This window comes from Terrapene carolina, unplaced genomic scaffold (assembly GCF_002925995.2).
Source record: "Terrapene carolina triunguis isolate 2854851 unplaced genomic scaffold, T_m_triunguis-2.0 Scaffold88, whole genome shotgun sequence".
Lineage (NCBI taxonomy): Eukaryota > Metazoa > Chordata > Testudines > Emydidae > Terrapene > Terrapene triunguis.
In genome coordinates this window covers 40,584,810-40,597,389 of record NW_020664439.1, presented here as the reverse complement: position 1 = coordinate 40,597,389, position 12,580 = coordinate 40,584,810, and the positions used below count along the sequence as shown (strand labels likewise).

Sequence of the window (12,580 nt, the reverse complement as noted above, 5' to 3'; positions counted from 1 at the left end):
TCATAGTTTTTGTCATTGTTATCCTAGTTAATGCAACTGCACCTGCTGTTCTCATTCATTTAAATGTCTAACTTCTTTTTGAATCTCACTAAATCATATTTGTCTCTGTAACATCTTGTAGCTTGGAGTTCCACAGGCTAAACATAAATCACATTCAGTTTGTGCGAGAAATAGGGTTTTGGATGTGTACATTTGTTCATTTGTGTGCTCTGATGATAGTGTACAAATTTATATGCTTATAAAGAATTGACGTTTTTCTAAAATATTGGCCAGTAGCTGAATTAAACAATCTTCCATTTAAAATATGTAGAATGTACCTTGATACATTTTTACTGTGCTTGGACAACAGTTGTTGGTAGTACTGTAATTTCTAAACATGACAAGCATGCTGCTCTCCATGCTTCTACCATTTCAAGTGGAAGAAGATGGGAGGCCAATTGAAATGTACACAGCCAAAGCCTATTGCTTGCACAAACTAAATGTGATCTATAAACATGGTGTCAACATTTAACTAATAAATTTCTCCTCTTCACCTTCATGGTACTCTATAATTCTACACCCTCTGATAACTCTGTCCATGTCAATTTCTGCACTATCCCTTCTATGGAAGTGTTTCCTAGTGGATAAAGCACTGGACTCGGACTCACGAGGCCTTGATTTTATTCCCAGCTCTGCCACTAGTCTGCTAGGTGACTTGGGGTAAGTCATTTCACCTCCCAATGCTTCCATTTCCCTAGGTGTATAATGGGGATCCTTTTGTAAAATGCTTTGAGATCTAGTGATAAAAAGTGCCATATAAGAACTAGGTGATATTATTATTATTATTATTGTTTGTTTATTACCTCTGCTTTGGTAAGTCTTTCATGATTGTCTGCATTGTCTTCTTCATTCAGTTCACCCCATATGCCTAGAACAGATTTTTCCATTAACATATATTATGCCCCCTCTTCTTTAAGAAGCACCCAAGAACTCGCCTGAAATGATCACCCACTGCTCTGTGTTGATGGATGTGGTTCTTGTTTGCACAATATTGTACTCACTCATGCCTACAATCTGCAAAATCCTTGGAATAGGGATCCTGTTGGGCATATGGTAACATGCCATATAAGCCCCAAAGACCAGTAATACACAGAAATTGCTATTAATAATTGGGAATAGATTTGCAAGCCTGAAAAAGTGGGGCCCCTGTGTGGTACCCCAAGATCCCTGAGGGCATCTTCAGGATTCATAGGCCAGACTCTCGTAATCTTCCATGTGTGTATTAAACCCAAATTCCTATCTGGAGACAAGAATCCAAAGGAAGGGCAGAGGGATAGCTCAGTGGTTTGAGCATTGGCCTGCTAAACCCAGGCTTGTGAGCTCAATCCTTGAGGGGGCCATTTAGGGAACTGGGGTAAAAATCTGGGGATTGGTCCTGCTTTGAGCAGGCGGTTGGACTAGATGACCTCCTGTGGTCCCTTCCAACCCTGATATTCTATTCTATTCTAAAATCCACAAAGAGAACTTCAGAATCAGTGTTGTGAACTAGCAAGTTATATTCAAAATGGGAGGCCCAGTAATAATCACTCTGTGCTGCCGCTCATCTCCGTTCTCTGAAGAGAGCAAAGATACTCAAATGGCTTTTTTTTTTTTTTTTGGTAGCTGCTCTTGGAGCATTTTCCATATTTGCATCAGTCCTATACCTTTGTCACTCAGAACTACTTGCAGAACAAAGATTTTATAATATTCTCACTCCTTCCTTCCTTCCACTCAAGTGGCACTGCAATGGTTGCTCAGTTGTTCTCCTCACACAGTGAGTCACCTGGCTCCCTCCAGAGAGTCTGGAGTCGAGACTCCAAGACCTAACTGCAGAGTGAACTGACTTCATTGCATAATCAGTGATTACACTGGACCTCCAAAGCCAATCAGTTTGTCTCTCACTTTCCATTCCAGCCACTGATTCTTCAGATTTCAAGTGATAGTTTCCTTGTTTTATTCTTTTACTTTTATTACATTTTCTCTGCCTTGATTTTTCTATTTTAAATCATTTGGATTTAAAGGTGCCTGAAAGACGCTGTATTGACAGCCCTGGAAACCAAAGCCTGGTGTTTCTTAACAGAACAGGTTCAGCTGATAAAGCACAGAAAGTGAACTCTTCCCCCACCAGCCTGACTAAACCCTGACCTAGAGTCTTCCTGTGGGGGTGTGTGGAAATGTGGTCCCCTTGGCCATTCCATCTTTAATTTCTGCTGAGGCTGACAACAAGGGTGCCAGTTAACAGTCATTGGTAGTGTCTCTTGTGATGCTGGTTGGACCCTTGTCTGTTAAGAATTAGACTGAGACCACAGATACATTTCATGTAAGACACTGCCTTGTCTGGTGGAAGATTACCGTTACTGGGTACTGTGAAAGGTCACCTATATACAAGCAGAGCTGCTGACAGAATAGTAAAAGCTCCGTCTTGCTTCAGTTGCACTGCTGAACCACTGAAGTGTTCTGGAAATAAATCCATGTGAGACAGAAGCAAGAATGAAAACCAGAGCTCGAGGATAAAGAGATAGCATGTTTAGGAGGAAACAGGCAAACATGGAAGCTAAGCCTGAAGATATAGCATGTGCTTTCCTGTATGGTAGCAAAGGTGGTACACCTTTATATAACACGACCTGATATAACACGAATTTGGATATAACGCGGTAAAGCAGTGCTCCGGGGGGGCGGGGCTGCGCACTCCAGTGGATCAAAGCAAGTTCAATATAATGCAGTTTCACCTATAACGCGGTAAGATTTTTTGGCTCCTAAGGACAGCGTTATATTGGGGTAGAGGTGTATATGTAACCCCATTTAGTAGATTGAGTACATTTAACAGTAAAGCAAGCAAGCTTTTAACAATCCCAGTTTCTTCCTTGGTCTCTGGGAAAACAGAGAAAGGGCTGTATCACTTATCAGGAAGCAGTTAATCTGAATGTAATGGGGGGGGAAATGTAAATATAAAGGCTGGCATAGGTGTGGATCAAAGTTTCTCATCTGACTAACTGTCTAGATTGTAGTAGTAAGAGGTTCTGTCAATCAGAGTCAAAACAAAGGGTGAGGACAAAACAAAATGATTGCCAAGAATGGAGTACTGCGGAAAGGGATCTGGGGGTCATAGTGGACCATAAGCTAAATATGAGTCAACAGTGTAACACTGTTGCAGAAAAAAACATCATCATTCTGGGATGTATTAGCAGGGGTGTTGTAAGAAAGACACGAGAAGTAATTCTTCCATTATACTCCATGCTGATTAGACCTCAACTGGAGTATTGTGTCCAGTTCAGGACGCCACATTTCAGGAAAGATGTGGACAAATTGGAGAAAGTCCAGAGAAGAGAAACAAAAATGATTAAAGGTCTAGAAAACATGACCTATGAGGGAAGATTGAAAAAATTGGGTTTAGTCTGGGAAAGAGAAGACTGAGAGGGGACATAACAGTTTTCAAGTTCATAAAAGGTTGTTACAAGGAGGAGGGAGAAAAATTGTTCTTAACTTCTGAGGATAGGACAAGAAGCAATAGGCTTAAATTGCAGCAAGGTAGGTTTAGGCTGGACATTAGGAAAAACTTTCTAACTGTCAGGGTGGATAAGCACTGGAATAAATTGCCTAGGGAGGTTGTGGAATTGCCATCATTGGAGATTTTTAAGAGCAGGTTAGACAAACACCTGTCAGGAATGGTCTAGATAATATAGTTCTGCCGTGAGTACAGGGGACTAGATTAGATGACCTCTCGAGGTCCCTTCCAGTCCTATGATTCTATAAAAGGGAAGGAGTATATGTATTGCAAAGAAAACCTGATTAAGCTAACTAATCAACAGGACAGTTCCTTTGTGAATTAGTGCTGTTGAGAAACCAAAGTCACTATCAGACAGTTTTTTGTTTTTTTTTCTTCAGAGTAACCAAAATGAATTGCTAAATGGCCAAACTAATTCTGAAGTCTAAAAAGCAGCCTACTCTTTCCTCTGATTTCCTAAGGTTTGCTGAAGATATTGTGATTCTCTGCCCTGGTTTTTCTTTGGTAAGATCAATAGATGAGATCCTTTATAGATTTATGGTGTGTGTGTGGGTATGTGTGTGTGTGTGTGTGTGTGTTTCTTTGCTTTAAAATCTTTGTCTCCTGGAGAAACACAGCTAACCATCTATATTGTGAGATGGTTTGGAAATAAGTTAAATAATGGTCTGTTAACAATGGAGCTGGTGAAATAGTGGGCAGTTTGGAAGCGTGGAAAGTACCATGCTAATGATGAACTATGCGTTTCTTAGGAAGTGAGGTAAGAATTTGCAGAGACTTAACTGATATTTTTAGATTTTCTGAAGCTGGTTGGATGAGCTGTCTCATGCACTGTCCAGACTAGGGAAATTTTCAAAAAAATCTCCTATCACCGCTAACACCAGTTCAACTCAGAGTAGATCTAACTGACATGGCCTTCCACAGAGTTTCCTTCCAGGGGGGATGAAGGCAGCTTTAAAAACTGGCAGAATTGTGCTGGCAGGAGTTCTTAGCGCCCTGTTGAATCAGCAGCTTTTCAACCTTTACTAGTATTATCTATTTGTATTAGACCAGGATCCCATTGTGCTAGGCTCTGCACAAACACAGAATCAAAAGATGGTCTCTTCCCCAAGGGGCTTACAATCTCAGTAAAAGACCAGACCGATGAGTGAGTATAAGGAAACAATGAGAATATCGGTCAGCATAAGGCACTCCTAAACAGAAATAACGTGCACACAAGCAGGTTGCACTGATTTTACAAAATTGTTTCTAAATCAGTTTCTTTAGACCACTAGCAGCCTAAGTGTAGTCAAACTTTTTATAGGCAAGTTACCTAAGAAAAGCTTAGAGGAGGGATTTGAAGGTGAATAATGAGGTAACTTTGCAGATCATACAGGGACTGCCTTCCAAGTGTTGGGACAACATGGGAGAAAGCATGAAGGTGTTTGAAAATTTAACAAGTGGGCAGTGGCGGATTAGCCAGTAGGCCAACGGGGCCTGTGCCCTGGCCAATTGGGGGGGCCCCCAGAAAAATGGGCACCACTGTGCCCGACCCACTCCGCCTGCCTGCCCGGCGCTCCTGCCGGGGAGTGGGGTTGGGGCATGGGGGCTTGCCTCGCTCCCCCCACCTGCCCGGTGCTCCTACTGGGGAGTGGGGGAAGCCCCCGGCACCCCTAACCTGCTCCCCGACAGGAGCGGCAGGCGGGGCAAACCCCCACACCACGACTCCACTTCCCCTGCAGGAGCACCAGAGGAGTGCGGGGGGTAGACTGCAGGCGGAAGGGGCCCCCTCTTGCTCTTGCCCAGGGCCCCACAAACTCCTAATCTGCCTCTGAGTGGAGGTTGGAGACAAGCATAGACAGCTAGATAATGACTGCGAGGTGATTGGTAAGGTGAGGACTGACTCTGAAGGGCCTTGAAAATGAATACAAACAGCTTGTGTTTGTGATTGAGAAGGGGGAGCCAGTGGAGGGATGCAAAGTGATGGGTGACATGGGAAAAGTGACGGGCTAGGAAAATGACCTTTGCAGCAGCATTGTGAATGGATGTGAGCAAAGCAAGATTGTTTGTCAAGGCCGGAGAGAAGGATGTTGCAGTAATCAAGGCATGAGATGATGAAAGCCTGGATGATCGTTTTAGTTGTGGTAAATGGATAGGAAAGGCTGCATCTTAGAGATGTTATGCAGAAAGAATCAGCAGAGTTTAGATAAAGCCTGGATGTGGGGACTTAGAGCAGTGGAGGCAACCTGCGGCCCGTAGGCCACATACTTGCTCATGTCGATTCCATTCTAGGTGTGTGCATGCCCACGTGTACTGTTGTCAGAAATTTTGCCTTAGCGGTATCCGTAGAGCTGACTCTGGTGCCCTCTCAGTTCCTTCTTACCACCCCTGATGGTTGCTTGGAGTGCCTTCCTCCTGCTTTGCAGGTATGATAGCGGTTTATTAGCTACTGGCTGTTCTCTTTGTATATAGTTGACAATAGTTAGTAATTAAGTGTTAGGTTAGTTAGTTAGAATCTCAGCAATTACTTTGCCCTGTGGTGGGGCATGCCCCTGTTTCTGGGTTTCAAACCATGCTCAGCTTGTAATAAGCCTATGCCGGTTAGTGACCCCTATAGCAGTTGCCTAAAGTATTTGGGGGAGTCACACATGAAAGAAAAGTGCAGGATCTGCAAAAATTTTAGGCCAAGGACCCAAAGACTAAGTTGTTCCATACGTCAACGCAGCTCTTCGTCGCGGTGGCATACAGAATGAAGGGCCTTCCTGCATCTGCTCAGAGAATTTCATTGTGGATCACCGCCTGCATAAGGTTTTGCTATGAACAGGCAAAGGTGCCACCGCCGGTGATTGTCACTGCCCATTCAACCGGAGCGCAAGCCTCATCGGCAGCCTTCCTGGCCCAGATGCCAATTCGAGATATCTGCAGGGCCGCTACCTGGTCATCCATCCATACGTTCACATCCCATTACACGATCATGCAGCAGGCCCAGGACGATGCTGGCTTCGGTAGAGCAGTATTGGAAGCTGCACAACCATGAACTCTGAGCCCACCTCCAGGGATATTGCTTGTGAGTCACTTATAATGGAATTGACATGAGCAAGCACTTGAAGAAAAAACGGTTACCTAACGTTCATAATTGTTGTTCTTCGAGATGTGTTGCTCATGTCCATTCCATTACCCGCCCTCCTACCCCTCTGTTAGAGTTACCAGCAAGAAGGAACTGAGAGGGCATAGGGGCAGCTGTGCCTCATATACCGGCGCATGAACGCGAGACTCCAGAGGGCGCCAGAGCCGGCCCTACGGATACTGCTAAGGCAAAAAATTCTGACAATGGGTGTGCACACACCTAGAATAGAATGGATATGGGCAACACATCTTGAAGAACAACAGTTATGAAAGGTAGGTAACCGTTTTTTCTTACTGACATGCTAAACCAATCTAAGGCCTATTGAATTAAATCTGTAATTTTCTTGTGTCAACAAGGCCCCAGTATCTGAAGCCACTGATCTTACATGGAGTTGGATGAAAATGCTTGTAAAATATTATCACTGGTGTGGGTGGAGAATTCTGATTTAGTAGCATTTCATACTCCTTTTGCATGGATTCCAATGACTAAACAAACTACAAGGTAATAGAGAATCAAGCTCTGCATGTTTCACTTTCCCGGTCTGCAAATGAAGATACTTTCCTGACTCGCAGAGGAGTTGAGGATACCTTTTTTTTTTTTTTTTTTTTTTGTAAGATGTTTTGAGATTCTTAGGTGGAAGGACAAAGAATAATTAGGCACTTAAATACCTTTGAGGATCTGAGGCATATTATATAATCAGTTAAAATGAAAATGGAACTTTCCAGGGCTCTATCCATGTTAAACTTTCATACATTTTTTTCCTTTTTATTTACCAATATGCTAGTTTAGTGTTCCGCAAAGCTCCATTTTGAAAGAGGATAAAAAGGGCTGTGTTCATTTGAGGCCCATATCCTGTTAGTGATCCCCACCCACAACTGAAGTTTACCATCAGGAGGTGGAGTTAAGAGAAACTTTAAGGGAACCAGCTTGGATGGGCAGAGTTGCCTTATCTGCAGCAATTTTTTCGTCCTTGTGACAATTTCCCCCTTTATGAAAGGTGATTAAGCAACTTCTTCTGCAGCCGTCTAGTGACTCTCTGAACGAGGTTTTTTCTTTTCTGGTGAAGAAAAACAAAGTTGAATCCAGTCTTGGTCTGTTACCTTTGAAGTTTGCAATGGGGATCACTCATTAAATGCAAGGTAAACATGTTCCTGAATGACACCTGTCCATTGAATAAATGAAGGACAGATGTCTTCAACTGAGAAGAACAAGTGTATTCTTTACAACCAGGACAAAGTTATTAAAATATCAGGCTTGTTAGCTGAGTCAGTTGGTGAAGTAAGGGATGTGCATAAACATTTCCGTTGTTATGACTCAATGCAATGTAAGCAATGAACTGCTTTTTTACAGTGTATATTGTGTTATATCAAGTCATTTATCAATACTACAGTAGTATCATGTCAGAAAAATATGAGGGTTGCCTAACCCCAAAGCCTGGCCCAGATACTATGACTCTGTGAAATCCTCTTACTAAATACCTAAGACTCAGTTATGCCTATTATGAGGCAGAACTGTGCTGGAAAGGGGAAAGAGGCAGGTGCACCACCCAAGGATTATGGTCCTACTCAGGATTGCCCTATAATCACTTTATAGTAGCTAAGCAGGTTCTGTGTACTCCACTGAAGAACTCCTGGCTCAGTCAGCATGTTGGCACAGCATAGAGTGGAAGGAGATATGACCTAATAAGCAGCCTTTCATCCCACTGTTCACCACTGCCATAAGCTCAGTACAGGCTATGGTAATGGAGGGTATGAGTTAGAGCAGCTCTCATAGGTGCCCTTTGAAACTGACATGATACCTGGCGGCCGCTGAATAGGGGAGGTGCAACCTATTTTCTCCTCTCTCATATACCAGTTTTACACTGGTGCAAATCCACTCACTTCCGTGAAATTACTAGTGATTCTTACCAATGTGAGAGAAAAATCAGCCCCAGTGCCTTTGGGTGCTAATGGGGAGAGGTGCCCCTAGCTACACATGTGCAATGGGAGCAGCCAGTGTTCCTGCCAATGTAATACCCTGGCATTCAGAACATGGGGCCCACTGCAGACCCCTCGCCCTGTGCATACATGCTGCTTCCCTGGCTGTGGGCCACCCCAGGCACTACACTGCTGAGCACCAGCAGAAAAATGATGGCTGCCCCCTGCTCAGGAGCACTCATGCGGGGGCTTTCTTGCAAGCTCTCCATTCCAGTGAAGCAGCTGTAAGTAACATATCACTCATATCATATCAGGAACAGGAAAGAGAGGGAACTCGGGAGCAGGCCATAATTTGGCTGCAGGCATTCAGGAATGCAAAGGCTTTGTAGTCTATATTGGTTCCACTTGGCTGGGTGTGAGTGAAAAATGTTGGCTTCTCTCCTGAGAGTGTCAAAGAGGGTGCCAATTAGGAGCAGTTGTTGTGGCAATTGTCCTGAGATCATACATGTCACATCACAGAATCTTTACTCTCCCTTTTTCTCCTGTTTTTGTTTCCTTCTATCCAGAGTCTCTATCAAGGCCTGTTCTAGGGACACAAAATAATCATCAATATACAAGAAAATAATTTAAATGCAGTGTCATGTGTTTAGCAAATCTATTTCTGTCTCAAAATTCTGTAAATAAACTCCATTTTTAGTTTCACATTGCAGGCTTATGGCCCAACAGGTATTATTTGCTAATGGGAGGGCATCAGATGTAGCATAAAAATCAGCTCTGATGCATAGATAATTTCTTCTTTGAAACAGAACAGTTCTGGTGATAATTAAGCTTCTCCTTTTGGTATCTGCAATGGAGTTCATTCAGTTTTACTGTTTATATCCACCTCACGTAGGCTTTATGCAAACATAATTCATGTAAGAAACCAATTCAATAGACTGCTGAGCATTATTTCCCCACTAATACAGTACTACTGGCAACAAAACGCTGCTCTCCCTTTTGTAAAGGAGATGGGGCTGCCTCTAAACCTAAGTAACTTTTAAGAGGAGAATATAAATTAGAGTGAGTTGGCTATAACACTTGGGCTTGTCTGTGAACCAACACTGGTTCATGTGAACAGTTGACAGGCACAAAAACTGTTCAGCAATGTTTTTTTTTTTTTTAAAAAGGCATTTTTGCTCTCTCTGGACAGCTATTAAATTTCTGAATCTGTTCTTTGTGTTGTACTTCAAATTCTCAAGTTCATCGGGACAAGTCACATACGTAATACTGTCTCATATGGCCACATCTGGTTGTTCAGAACTTGTGTGAACTTCATGCAAATGTGAACCCATCAAACCCATCCTTGCCTATGAGTTCATGCAAAATTCAACCATGCCAAAGTGCATTACAATTGAATCTGAAGCTTTACAAGCTTCAGGGCCTGCAAACCCATAACAACCAGTTTTGATGCAAAACAATACCAAATCTTTGTAAAACTCAGCTGTAAGTGTATAAATGGGATAACGACATGGTATGAAAAAGGATGAGAAACCCTATTCTAGTCACATCCTTTTCTCAAATCCCATCCTTAATTACACTCCTTTCTGGAGTTATCCCAAGAGCTCTTTCTCTTTAAATCTTCTGACGTCAGAGATGCGAATCCATAGCAACTGTCTGTCACGTTGGATCAGTCCATGAGGGAAGTGGAAAGTGGGAAAGAAATTGCTCCTGTGCAATCAAGGCTTCAGTGTGAGTAAATACAAGGGATGCATTTATTTTGTGACATTCTGGATGGATTTTTAAAGCAATATCGGCAGCAGCAAAAGGAAACTGCAAGTATTGAATCTCCTGTAATGTGCATAATATTTTGTTTGGTGAATGCATTTAATAAGCTAGGTCAGTGGTTGCTGCAGCTGCTGTTCAGGAGGAATATTTTAAAGGCAAGAGGGAAGCTCAGATTATATACTGCCATGATGCATCAGAAACCCAGACTGGAGACAAAGTCTCAGTGCCTGCCAGTTTTCCTGATAATGTTAAATGGTGCAGTCAGTATTAACAAACTATCTACAAACCCAGCCAATATGTAAATACTTCTTTTGTATAGAATTTCCTTAATGTTTATGTAGAGATTTAGAGGGGCTGTCACCAGTTTGATGATGGCCCTTAAAAATTGTCATACCCACTGAAATAAAAGCATGCAACTGTTAATAAGATATGCACCACACTTAACATGTATCTAGGTGCATCTCTCACGCTAAGGGGTGAAGCTGGAGATGCTTATGTGCCAATGCAACGGCCGAAACAGCTTTAACAGAGTTGCTATAGGCAAAAGTGGTGTAAAATCTGCATATGGGTACTCCACAGTCTCCTGGGTGCCATGGAAGTCTCAGTGGTCAGTCTCTGCAGATCAGCGCAGAGAGGAGGAATGTGGGAGTGACAGTGGCATACGTTGCTGCGCCTTGCATTACCTAGCAGTAGATAGATATGGCTGGGCTGTGAGGATGCCCCAGGCCTTACTTTCTGGTTGAAATGAGGATTCTACTCCTACCAACTCCACCCTGTTTTCTGAGCCCCCCCCAGAATAAACTGTTTACTTGGATTTTTCATGAGATATTAGAATGGTGTCCAAAATTACAAATGCATACAGCTGTGGCATACTTCAGTAGACATGCCAGGTAGCAAATTAAATTTATATGGGGTGCTGAGCAAGAAAATAATTTATTGGCTCACCTGCATCTGTTTACACGTTTACAGCTCAGTGTTAGACACCCAATTTAACTTGCATGTAGATGTTATGCATTAGATGCACAGGTGAAATTGTAGTTGCTCTTCTTCACCAGCCCTATGAAAGAAGACCGCTATGGTGTACTAAAGAAAGCCTTTAGAGAGGTTCCCTACTATATACTGAATGTGTATGCATGCATAGGGTACCTTTTCCCTAACCTAAAGGAGAGTGCTGTGTGGCTCAAAAGTATGTCTCTTACTCCCAGAAATTGGTCCACTAAATATTTACCTCACCTTGTCTTGCTAAGAGCCTAGGAGTGACATGTCTACACCCCATGCATATAGTTGTTACAGCTCTCTTAAACGATTTAAAGAGCTGTATGAATGTCACCACCCTCAACATGCCCAATATATGCATGGTAAATTATGCATGAAATTAAGAGTGTAGCGTCACACCACACTTACTGCCCGCCGTGGTAGAATGCCTTCAACAACGCCCTAGGTGCTCTGGGTGGAATAAACATGGCCCTAGCTTCCTTGTACCTAATTGAAAGCCCCCGGGGCTGCTAGGCCCGTTACTCTCCGTGGGGCTGAACGTTGAACCGTGTGTGCCATGAGGCACGTTAAACACGCATGTAGACGCTCTGCATTAATGAAGCCCCGGCGGGGTCACATGCAGGGAGGGACGCGCCCCACTGTAAACGGGGGAGAGAGAGAGCGGCGCTCCGGATTAAACGTGTAGCGCGGGTGCGGGGCCCGACGTCACGCCCGCAGGGGCTGCAGTACACACGCCTGCAGCAGTAGCCCCCAGCCACATGGCGCAGCTTCGCGCGTGCACGGCCGGGCCACGCGGCGGCGGGTGCCCACTGCCAGCGGAAAGCCCGCTCTCCGTGCCCCGCCCCTTGGACTGTACTATTCCACCGTGGGCCGTACCATCCTGCGGCAGCGGCGCGGGGGGGGGCGGAGCGGCTGCTGCAGCCCAGCCGGAATTAGCGGAGGCAGGCGCAGCAGGCGCAGCTGGTTTGTCGGCGTCCAGCTCGGAAGGCGCGGCTCCCCCGCCCCCCCTCCTCCTCCCCCCCCGCCCGCTGGGCCATGCGCGGTCCCGCCCGGCGTTAGGAGCGGCCCGGAGCGCGGTTGGCTGGCTGGCTGGCAGGCAGCTCCCTCAGGTAAGCGGGCCCCGCGGCCTCCCCTGCCCGCCGCCGGGCCTGGGCAGCGACTCTCCCCACGCAAGGACCCAAGGGGGGGCTGCCAACTGGGGCGGGGCGGTGGGGGCGGCTGCTGTCCCCCCCCCCGTGGTGGCCGGGCCTGGTGTGGTGCGCGCGCAGAGGCCTGCGG

The 12,580-nt window shown here is 44.7% G+C and overlaps 1 protein-coding gene across 4 annotated transcripts in view; it reads left to right on the top strand.

The window, feature by feature from the left end:
• GNB4 (G protein subunit beta 4) overlaps positions 1–12,580 on the top strand; it is a 118,536-nt gene that overhangs the window by 50,658 nt on the left and 55,298 nt on the right. The window contains exon 1 of one of the 4 annotated variants that reach the window (XM_026650060.2): positions 10,241–10,270. The exons of 2 other annotated variants lie outside the window; for them this stretch is intronic. The gene's annotated coding sequence lies outside the window, so the exon portion shown is untranslated. Of the gene's footprint in view, positions 1–10,240; positions 10,271–12,316; positions 12,412–12,580 lie in introns of those variants that run through there. One more of the 4 variants, XM_026650059.2, reaches the window with a different exon arrangement.